We start from the raw sequence: 12,514 nt of genomic DNA, 5'->3' as shown, positions 1-12,514 counted from the left end.
AACTTTTTTTTTGCTACATCTGTTGGTTTCATTTAATTGATAATTGAATATTATTAAAATATATCTGAATTACATTCTCACTTGGCACAAGAGGTCATTCAAGTGATTGCTTTCATTGTTTACACACTCTGAAGACTTAGATATCAAATCACCCTCTCAGTTGATGCAACATGTTTTAGTGATGCAACACTCTTGAATAGTTTTCTATAAGACATGGTTCAGATTTTTGTATTTGAATATGTTTACTTAAATATGTCAAAAGCACCAAGAAGGCTGGCATTTTGTAAGGGCCACATATTTAAATTTTAAACCTGCTATAGTTGTTTGATTTCAATATCGTTGGATGGCTTTATTGTTTCATATTTTAAATGGTAAAACACAGATGATGATGATGATGATGAGGGGAAATACCTGTCTGTAGGCTTAAATGCACAGTCTATGTCCTGTGAATCCCAAAACATTAAAGCTACAGGAACAGCTATACTTGGCATGGCTGCCTTTACATATCTTAATTGTAGATATAAATTGTAAACTGGCCCTCAAACTCATCCCATTTTAAAACAGAGCTCTTTTGTTGTCTGGAAGAACCAAAAAAAATGTGGACATTTCAAAAGAGAATTCAAGTGTCACATTCACGACCCCTCAAACTTTGGACAACCCCCACAGCCCTGCATGGAACAACAGTACAGCACTTCCATGCCCCTCACACATTGATTCCCCTCCCGAGGGCCCAAACCAATTTTTCTTGTTCTCAGACTCTCTCCTTGCCTGAACCTGCAGTGGCCATCAAAGACATTCATCCATCCACCCAGGATGACTATGACTGATCTGGCCTCCAAACAATCAATTTGTATCCCTTTCTCTTTCTTCTCTTTGTCTCCTTCACTTTCTCTCTTTGTCTCCTTCACGTCATACTCTTGCTATTTTGTTGATGTGCAGAATATGATGAAAAAGTGAAAGTGCAGATCACTGTGACACTGTGGCATGTGAGAGTAACAACACAATCACTATTTGACCTTGGAGAACAGCTAATTCATATGTTCATCTATCTATGTTTTTGACATATATAACTTTTTTATTTTCAGCGAACGCTAACAGATCACCCATGCAAAGACACAATAATCATTCTTCACCTGCAGGATTTGATACTGAACATTTGATATGGGGTATGTTTAGACAGAAATACAATAAAAGCTGGAGGTTTATTGTGATTGTCTTCAGTATGCCTGATTTGCTCACCATTATTCTGTCTTTCCTTCATTCATTAAGTTGTAATTGGACATGATTCTCATCCAGGAATGCAGCATCCTCAGACTCCTCCAAGGCATGCAAGGTGATGATGACAGTGTTAGAAAGAGCTGTTAATCCATCTTGTAATTGCAGCGAGCAGACGGCAGGGTTGGTCGAGTCTGTGAAAAGGCTGCGAAGGAACATTTGTCACCAGACGAGAACAATAGGAGGCATTATGTATTTTGGTACAAGTGCCATGAAGGCTTTTGTGACGGTGTGATTGTGTACACGTGATGCTGGTCTGTGCATTAATATACGGCTAATGCTAATGGTTGTTTGTGTGTGCACTGTGGGGTTTTAATGCATGTGCTGGGGGACCTTTTTTCTTTCTATTCACAGACAATTTGTAAGCCGGCTGTTGAAGCCAGGCCGAGGCCCGTGGAACAGCTGGAGCCCCTCAATGATTGATAAACGTGGCGGCGAGAACTTCATCTCCCCCTGAATGAAGACAAAGGCCCCACAATGCTGAGCCAGTGTGTTACGCCTGCCTGTCGTTAAGTGCGTACGGCGGACCTGCCCCAGTCCTCAGCTGGGGGAGTCGAGGTGCCAAGAGGGAGGTCAGGACCCAAACTAATTACCATTTTATGACAAAACGGTCTTTTGTCGTCGTTATATAATTGATTTACCTTTCAGGAGGAGATCATTATGAAGTGGCTTTAAGAGGGTGAGATTAAAAGGGGGCAAGAGGGATTAGCTTCACTTTTACATGCTCTCAGTGTCATGGAAGAAGGAACAAGCATGTTTCCCTACACATTTAGATTACTACAGTGTAAAAAAACGTTGACTTTCAAGATAAATCCTCCTTTACAAAATACATGCAGTTATTTTAAAATATTTATCACATTATCAGTTTTAAATTAAACTGTGGCAAAATAATAATTTAGGCTTATTGATATTGAAAAAGTACAAATCGGTGACCCTAAGATTGGACATGTGCTTTGAGCAGCTATGTGTGTCTGCTACGAAAATGACAAAAACAAATCTGCATCAATTGTGCACGATTAAAAACACATCAGCTCATGTTGTATCGATCCTGGCAAATAGCACATTTCCCAGACACAGATTTTAAAAGAGACATGTTCCCAGGTTCACTGCCCCGCTGTCGTAAACTTTTGCTTAGTTTGTGACCCATGCAGGAGCAGGTCAGTGAGTCAGATCAGGGCAAGCTTTGTCAAAGTCACCATGTGTTGATAAGCGTTATTTTTGGCTGGGATGAATCCTACTCTAGGATCTGTTTCCTGTGACTACACATTGTCGTGGAAAATGTGAAGAAGCATTTTGATTTTTTGATTTTTTGTTTTGTTTCTCCCAGCAGGAGCTAGCCAGCTTTGAAATAAGTTAGCTGCGTTTGCTGCACAGCGTTCTCTTAAGAAAATCCTAACTCATACATCTATTCAATGCATTATTTGCTTGTGAGTGTAACATTTCGGTTGTAAGCATTTCCTTTTTTGTGAAACAGATGTTTTTGCAAGCGTGCTCCAACTTTGTCTGTGTGTCTCAGAGAGCAGTGTAGCCTGGGTACATCCATCCTTGACCTATTTAATGGCTGGCTTCTGTTGAAGACCCGTCGCACAAATTGAAAAGTTTTCAGTCGCTAAGTGAAATGTATGGCCTTGCCTCCCACCCAGAAAAATTGGGGATTGTTCTATTTTAATTCCAAACTCAATTTCAGACATCCTCCACACTGCGACAAAGTGGATTTCTGGGCCATCCATTGCGCCTTGGTTGTCGACATTTCAGCTGCCAGAACACACGATGAATGAGTGAATATTGATGAACACAAAAGCCATTTTTTCCTGTTATTGTTGGCGTGTAGGTGGAGAAGACAGGAGAGAGGAGGCGGCCTTTGGATCCCCTGGGACTGAGGGAGCCCTCTCCATATTCAGAATATTCCCTGTGAAGTTCAGAAAGAGATATCAATCTCACTTTGAGGCTCTGGGCCTTCATTTGTTTGTGAGAGATGCGCAGCGCTGCTCAGATGACTGTGCCGATTCTTCAAATCCCACTTACAGTAGGAGTTATCACACACACACACACACACACACACACACACACACACCATGCACAGCAGAGCATCTGCCACTTTCCCCACCCAGCTTTGGTGTCCCAGCTTCAGTTTGTACAGCGGTGGAGTGCACTGTGCCTCTCGCAGGTCTTGATTGAGGAAGCAGTTGCAGCTCTGTCGGCTGCCGAGAGTTAAGAATAAAAAACACACCATGGCTGTTTGGGCAGCAGCAACAGCAGCCTATATTGGATAAATGGGTTAGTTTTTCTATGTCACATTCAGTTCAGGAGAGGTGTGTATATGTCTGTAAGAGAGACTGAGAAAGACAAAAGGTGATGCAGCTCTATTAATCAATTTTAGATCACTTCACTATATGTTTTTTTTTTGGGACATAAAAGGGTTACATGCACTTCAAAATCAAACCACGGAGTGTTTTCAAACTTATTGACTTTCAAATCAAGATGTCGGCCATCCTAATTACTTTAAGGTTATTGGTCACATCTTTGCCCTTTCAACTCTTCACCTATTCAGATTTCATTATTTCAAGACAGGCAGGAAGAAAAAATAAATGAATACTCCAAATGCATGTTATAGTAAGAATGAAACATGTCCATAGTGATGAGAAAATTATGTCCTTATTCGATATGTTCTAGTTTTAACAGAAAATACAGCAGGATTGTTAACTTTAAAGTCAACTATTATATATTTTAACATCATGTCTCTTGGATTTTTTTCTTCACGTTTTGTCTTTTTGCCTCTTTGTGTTTGATGGAGGACATTCTTTCCCTTCTTTGCAGCACTTGTCTGATAATCATGAGCCGAGGTAAGAGGGCACTTTGAGGGAAACACATGTTAGATTGCCAAAGCACAACATAACACTGGTGCTCTGCACGTACATGCGAGGTTCTTAGCCGCTGACAGTACAGCAGGCGGGGCCTATAATGACTCTAAGAAGTGAAATAATTACATGCATCCTCACAAACACAGCCATTCTTCACCTCAATGAACACCCCCTCTCTCTGGCTGGCTCTCCCCCTCTCTTTGTGTGCTTGATGTGTCCTCATGTAGCCCGCTGCAACAAATAGACCCTCACTGTTAGCAGCTAACAACATTTTAAAAGACAGTGCTTGATTGTTTGCTCTCAACTTTGTTTTATAGTACCTTTTACATACAGTTAAAAAAGCATCACATAGGAACAAACAGACGAAGTACAAAAAAAAAATTACTTAACAAATATAACAAAAGTTTTTTCTTTTTCTGTCTTTGGATGTGTTACCAGACGTACGTATATACCCTTTATAGAAAATGTGCTTATGTTCAGGTACTGTAAATTCATACACTTTTCTACAGCTGGTAGACAAATCTTAAAAAAAAAAAGCCAGATTCTGGGATACAGCTATCGTAAATATTGATCATACTTGGATGAAGGCTATAACATTTCTCTCGTTAATTGATACATTATTATTTTATTGTTTTGTGGGGTTTTTTAAAACATTTTTAAATACACTTTTTTTTTTTTTACATCAAAAAACTATTGTCTCTATTCTCCCCTCTCACCAAAAATATTTTAAAAATGGCAGTGCTTTAGGCGTCCCAGTCTGGCTCTGGTTTGGTTTTAGCAAGCCAATGGGCCATGCCGGCCTTTTTTCCCACAGTGGGCTCTTGAGTAGAGTCTTTGCCCTCACATGCGTTCAGTTGGGCCTGCTTTACCCACACTATTGATTGCAGGTGATGTTCTGGACTCAGTCCAGCTGACCTCGAAGGGGAGTCAGATACATCATTGTCCAAAGAGGAACCTCAGGAGACTGGACAGAAGCAGCAGCACACGTGTTAAGCAGTCTGAATCTGTCCAGATGCTGAATATGTCAACAAATACATGAGAAGCATGCTTAACGTGGACTCAGAGCTGCAGATTCAGCCATTTCAATAGTGAAACAGGAAAAGTAGATGATCCGCAGACAAATGTGCATACTTCAGCTGCTTTGTTTCCTGAACGTCCATGCACCACATCTTCCTCCACCGCTTCACCTTTTCCTTCTGCACGCTAATTAGAAATCTTAATATGCAATCATGTTAACACTGAGTCTAATTTGTGCAGCGTGCATCTTTGTTTCTTACACACCTCATAGCAATTGATGGATATCCAATGAGACGCCGAGTCGCTGCCAAAGGGAGTCGCTCTGCAGCTCGTGACACATCGCTGAGGCTGGTGGGAAGTACGCCTTAAATTAATTAACATCGGACCTCTTGTAGCTGCTCACTTCTGTAAACAAACATTTTAATATGCAGTAATTAATTAAATCTGCCAAGCTTCTCTGCCCCTCCCATAGATCTCCCTTCATTCTTACTTTCCCCGTCTTGTTAAAGAGTTTATTATGTGCTGACTGAGATGAGAAGGAAATTCACAACTTTGTCCAGCACCATCTCTCCAGGACACAGATTTCTAAATTTTCTAACTGCAATCATTGGTGTTATCCCATCCAGATTTCACAAGTCATTAATGGTGACACATACAAAGAATAATGCTATCTTGCACTATATTATATATATCTTGCACTATATTATATATATATTATATTGATTACAAGCAAGGGAATTAGCTGGACTGCAGGTGTAAGATTTCTTTAAACAGAGAACTAAAATTAGACTGTTGTTATTACTTCTGTTAATTCTATAAATGAGTAAACAAACATTGAGTGGAATCTGTAGGGCGACTACATTAGAATAAACTGTGCCAAATTTGGTGGATTAAGATTTATACAGCAAGATTTCTTATTTGAGATAAATAAATTCAAACAGTTCAATAAATCCCTCAAATTATCTACAGTGGATAGTTTTGCATTTATCAGAGCAGGAAGAGGGTGGAAAATAAAAAGAGATTGCATGAGTTTATGGAAATCCACATCAGCAGGGAATGGATGCAGACTCAAGGGGCATCGCTGCACAGGTAAGCTGCTTTTGGAGGGTTCATGTAAATCCTAAAGTCCAAAAAGTCAATTACTGGGGCATCTCAAGCGTGTGTTACTGAAAGACTCTGATGTTTTATTGAAGAGAGGCTTTAATTCATCAGGCTTCTCAGCTCCCTTTCATGCAGCTTGGAGAGGGAGAGCAAAGGCACCTCCTTCAGATGGCCAGTGTCATATATCACACACACACACACACACACACACACACACACACACACACACCTACACACAGAAAGAGCGAGAGAGAGGGAGAACACACACTAATGCCCAAAAACAACTCTCAGGTGGTCTGCTTCACTCCACTGACCAGACCATTACCCCCAACACACACACACACACACACACACACATCCCTCTACATGAAGACCACACAGACTAAACAAGAAATTCTAACTCATCCATGCAGCTCTTCCTGTCCACAATTATTAACATTTCATACAAACCACTGACTAATTTTAATGACAGAACAAACCCTCTTACTAGAATCACTCAGTAGCTTTTCTTGCTGGTTGGCCTCGAGTTCTGATCTGAGAGATTTTCCAATAGTGTTTTTTTTTTTCTTTTTTGTAATCTAACTCCTGTATTTGGGAACTGGCACATTCAGGGTATCAATCTGCTACCTTTAATTAAAGAACGAATGTGAGAGAAATGCCAACCTAGACAGCGCAAGAGCCTTACAAACAAGCAAAGCTAACATTAGCAGGCCGCAGCATTGATTTTTGTCTTGGAACTGCTCTGTTCAGTGTTTTTACCCCCTTTGAGTAACAATTTTTTTTGGAGATGAGAAGACCTTTAAATTGTTTGGTTCCTGTTTAGCACTTTTTAGAAAAACAAACAATAGAGTAGGCCTCATGCTAACCAAAAAAAAACAAGCCTAGCAGCTACAAACAAGCTAGCTAACATTGTTGGATGCTTGGCTTGCTCTGCCCATTCAGTAGCGCTAAATGTTGTGCTTGCTATCATGCCTGAATAAATGACCTAAAAATGTTCTTCTTCGCTGCTCTAAAACAGTTTTTACCTGAGATTGTAATATTATAGGCAACTATGTAACACTACTATAGGATCCTGTTTTTGAGCATAAAAAGGAAATTAACGGGAGAATTAAGAAGCCTTATTGTTTTCCCCACAGTTTACAAGTTAGTGTTTGATTCTGTGCACCAACTGGCATAATCTTTGTTACACTATTTTCAATGGTTTGGGAAGATTTTCTGAAAATGGTACCGGGATAAACACAACTAGTCTGTTTCTTGATGTCATGCACAGAACCCTGGAAGCTCATTGCACCAACATAATGGTATTGTTTTATTTTGCCATTTTTCTCTGCTGATCACATCATGTCTCTATGCCTTTATTCCTGCTGGAGTCTTAATAAACAAACACTGGTTGCAGGCTGACACAGTCCCATCACAGCACAGCGACTCCTCAGTCTCTAATGTCTCCACAGCTGGAGTGAAGGCTCACGTTGGCATCGCCCAGAGTGAGGCAAGCAGACAGCTTATTTTTCCACTGTGATTAGCTGAAACTGTGCCGCTCATATACAAATGGAAATGGGATGTGCATGAGCGTCCCCCTCTCCTCACCCTCTCTCGGTCTCTCCCTCTCTCTTCCATCTGTCAAGACAATAGATTTTAATCTTTAATCCATGAGCAGCCATTGAATACTCGGGAATCACAAATTACAGATGTTTTACTGTGTTTTTTTTTCTCTCAGAATCATTCCTGTCGCTGTCTGTCTCCCTGTTCAGGCCCTTCAGCTACCTGCCATCTTAATGTCAACACACAAAGGTGATCACACACTCACATGTACAACAAACAAATGTAGGGGCAAGGGAAGAGACACACACACAAATAGTACACACCCTCATTCTGTGCCATCATGCTACCATATGACACTGTCATCATTTGGTAATTAAACCCTTGCTGGCTTTAAATATGAAAATCTGGCAAGAGTTGATGATGATGATACTGGCTGTCGCTCAGCCCAGATTTCCAACAAACCATCCAGACGTCAGGCAGGAAACATATTGTCCCGCTGTTGACTTAGTTTGGCCGACTATCTCCCTCCAGAGGAGAAGAATCTGAATCAGAAATTCCTGTTTGGTCCCATTGGGGAAGTTTAGCCTTACAGCCTGTACCTTAAATAGATACAATCTGAGGATGACTTCCATACTGCCTAGAATCTGATATCACTATTAGCGACTACTCAGGTCAATAAACTTAACCAATAACACTAATATTAATCCCCCCAAAAATCAATCATGTTTGTGTGACAATAAAACAAGAAATTGCTGCTGATGGAGAGTGTGCATGTTAGTTAAAGCTAGTCAACTATTGACCAATATGTTTTTCCTTTAATCTCAATATTGATGGACAACTTATACCAACCTATACTCAAGTTTCTATCATAGTCAAAGCAGAAAGAATACAATGCTATTGAAACATCACTATATAGAGGAAGATTTGTCTATCTATTTATGTCATAACAGGAAAAGTATGGCTCATGAAGAACACGTAAAATAAGGGTTGAAGCCTACATACGGTTTATATAAAAGCTTAACCCATGACGACTCATTGAAGTTAAAAACAAAACATCACAAAGTGCAGATTTGAGCAATGTTCATATCAAAAACAGTCAACAAGTGCAACTTGAGCACAAGCTGTGAACTTCATGATAAATAGAAAACAATACCTGCCATAATATAAGTAAAGTGTTATTACAGTGAAATAGCAATAAAAGCAGAAAAGAAAGGTTGTGTGTCGAGAGCTTGAACAGTTAATGCAGATTGCAGCTACACAGAATCAGTTGCCCTTGTTATGTTGATGTTAATGGAAACAAAAGTGATACAAAAACGAATCAAACAAACCTTTAAATGTATATTACATTAGATGTAAGCTTGGTAGTTTTTAGATTAAGACTAATTTAAAACAGAAGCACATCTGAGCACTGATGAATGGTGGGTGAAGCCTGGTGCACAGGGCGACAGTGGCCTCTGAGTCGGGAAGAGGAGGGGGGCCACAGAGACATGGGGGAGCTTTGAGGGTGAAGGAGGGAGGTTTATTTAATGTTCAGCCCATGAGCAAGTGGGACACTATTTTTAAAAAGGGAGGGAGGAGGGAGAGGTGGGTGGGTTTTGGGTGGATGAAGGGTGGAAATGCAGGTGAGAACTTAGAGAGTAGACAGGAAGAGGCATCAAACACACACACACACACACACACACACACACACACACACACACATACACACTAACTCTCCCCCCTTTTAGCCCCCTGGCAATCTTGGCCAGAGTAGATACCATTGACCAGTCTAATGGACTACGCCATAAGATCTCTCCCCCCACACTCACACACAAATATCCACATACATACACACACACACACACACACACACACACACACACACACACACACACACACACACACACACACATTGAGCATGGGCCCTCCAAAATCACTCCTCTCCTTCACTTTTCACTCTGCCTCTCCTGCAGGCTCCGCTCATAACCCGTAAATGTGGTGTGAGGCTCGGAGAGAAGCTTAGGTTCCATTACTGACAGCCCACACAGCTTTATGGCCGTTTAAGCTCCTCCATTTGGGTTCCTCCCATTCGAATGTTCCTGCAGACCCCCAGTGTGCTGCCTGCACAACTACAGAGAAAAAAAATCATTTATTAAGATCATAAATATCAAGATTATGGAGGCAAAGTCGACTCTGTAAGCTGGAAATGTATTTTAATACTCAAAATATAATCTATTAATCAGTCAAAACAACAGGATGATAGTTTTTTCTGCAGGAGGCAGAATTTCTCAGCTTTTACATTTGCATAAATATAACATTTTGGCTGTAAGTTTTATGGATAACACAGATTACAATGGCTCGTTGCTAATTTCATGAAATTCCAAAACAAATTTAAAGATCACTGTTTTCTGAAGCCCATGCTTAAAATCTTTCTTCAAATGTTTGTTTTGCAGTCACACTTTTAAGTGGAAAAATCGTTTTTTCTTTATGAGATAATTTATTGAATTATTTAAGAGGATAAAACTGTAAAGTTGTTATGAAGTTTTAATAGACAGAACTGCAAGTTCTGATTTTAGGAGAATAAAATCACATTTTCTACAAGATTTTATTCATTTAAAAGTTATAGTACTGTCATCATGTCGTGTCAATTCAACACACGGGGCTGAGAGCTGTAATGAAAGCCTGTGTTTAAATGACATTTTAAGTATGAAGCAGCCTGTTTTAAGCTGAGTATCTCAGATATAAAGTGTTCCATAATATCCATTACTGGTCTTTGGTCCAGTGGCAGTCTTATTGCCGTTTCTGAACTCAGAGCACTGTAAAGAGACTGATAACACAAAATGTTTGTTAAATAGCCGATAGAGAGGCTATAATCTTTTAATGTTGGATTTTATAGCTTTACCACGCTCTGCCGTTCTTGTGGATATTGTAATATTGCATTTTTACTGGTTATTCATCTGTTAATGTTCCAGTTACTAACTTTTATTCTCTCCCTTATACTTTCTTTTTTGTATTCTCTCACACTGTTAAACACACAGAAAGTTTCCTCTGGGAACTTTATGTAGCCTCTGTCTGTGAGGTGTCCTGTTGGACTGACTCTCCTGGGATGTGCAGTTTGAGAGGACTGTTATGGAGGTAAAGAGTCAAAGCAAGTGATATTACAATCAAAATAAAGATATGAAGCATAAAACATTTGGAATTTTCACAATTACAGATGTGACTGAATTTTTAAACAACAAGGTTTTTGCTTGAGTTAATATCTGAATAATTAAAATATATTTTTCTATTCTGAATATTTATTGTCTCGCTCTTTCTCACATACACACTCCTGTGTCTGTGTGTGTGAGGTAGAGAAAGAGAGAGAGAGAGAGAGAGAGTCTTGTCATTATGTAAATAGTCAGCCTGTGCATGAGAGAGTCGTTTCTCAGTTAGCTCCTATACAAATAACTCAGTAATAATAAGTCAGTAACAATAACATAGTGTGTTGAGGTGGTACATTTTTGGCGAATTCCAACTCCTTCAGAAATGTGACATTTCACATGCATTAGCTGTCATTCTGAATTTACCAATAATAATGATTTGAAAACCCCCATCTAAATATTACTTTTAAGTTGACTTTAAGTATTAAAAAGGCTGATAAACCTACCACAAACCCATATCAAAACAGCCAGGAAAAAAAATCCAAAACGTATTGTTCATAGAAATGAAAAAACTCATCACATTTCAAAAAAATAAATTCAGTACACAACAGTTACTGAAGAACAAGTTTTCAAACGTCCTATCACGGTGCTGGGTTGATCTCTGCAGGTGTCCAGGCACCAAACTCAGTTTTTAGACACTATATTCAAGTTTACAGTTCTTAGACTCCTCTTAATTCAGCAGCTGCATCACTCTGTGCCCTTTGATTATTTTTTATTTTTGTCTTTATCAATCTCTAGCTCATCGGAGCAGGGATGCTTCCTCTTTTTGTTGTCGCCTAAACCGTTTAGTTTTGGATGATCGCTTAAAGATTCTGACAAGCAGCGGGGAGAAGCGCGACGCTCAGCCGGGGAGGGAGCGCAGGAGGCCGGACAGATCTGCTGGGCTGCATCGGGGAGACGCACCATTAGACAGGGGGAGAGGCACGGCTCAGAGCGCGGGTCGATCAGGTAAGGATTTCTCCCTCTGACTCACACTAATGTCACTGTTTGCAGGTGTGTGGGCTGAGCTGCGTGGGGCAAAACTGTGAGCAGGCTCCAGCTCCATGGCTGCATTTTCCCTTTTTATTTTATTTCGTTTCTAAAGACCAAAAAACACATGCTTCCTATTTTTTGCAAAGACTTTCTGTTTTTTTAATGCTCGTTTTGATGTTTATATTTCGTATAAAAGGTTAAAATATATGATGATTATTATTGTTAGGCTATTATTATTATGAATATTATATGGACATCACTTGTGCATGTGGCTTTAATTGAAAACATAGATCACAATCTAATTCACCTCTCAATTTTGGGTTTAGATGGGAAGATCAATGTGAAACAGTTGTAATGATCTAATTAATTATGGCAAAATTAAAAGCAAGTACAAAATCAATCTGTGACGGTGTCGAGGATGGAGTCAAATTGATATCCATCTGCTCCCGTTATAAAGCACATGAATAAGCAATCTGAGGACGCAGCTGATATCCTGCAGTTTGCCTCAGCCTGCACATATGGCTGCGGGTGTCAGGAGACACCAAATCATTGAGGGACATTACGAGT

The sequence above is a fragment of the Symphodus melops genome, assembly GCF_947650265.1.
Source record: "Symphodus melops genome assembly, chromosome: 15".
Classification (NCBI taxonomy): Eukaryota; Metazoa; Chordata; class Actinopteri; order Labriformes; family Labridae; genus Symphodus; species Symphodus melops.
The sequence above is the reverse complement of the archived record's forward strand: the minus strand, read 5'-3'. Positions refer to the sequence as shown.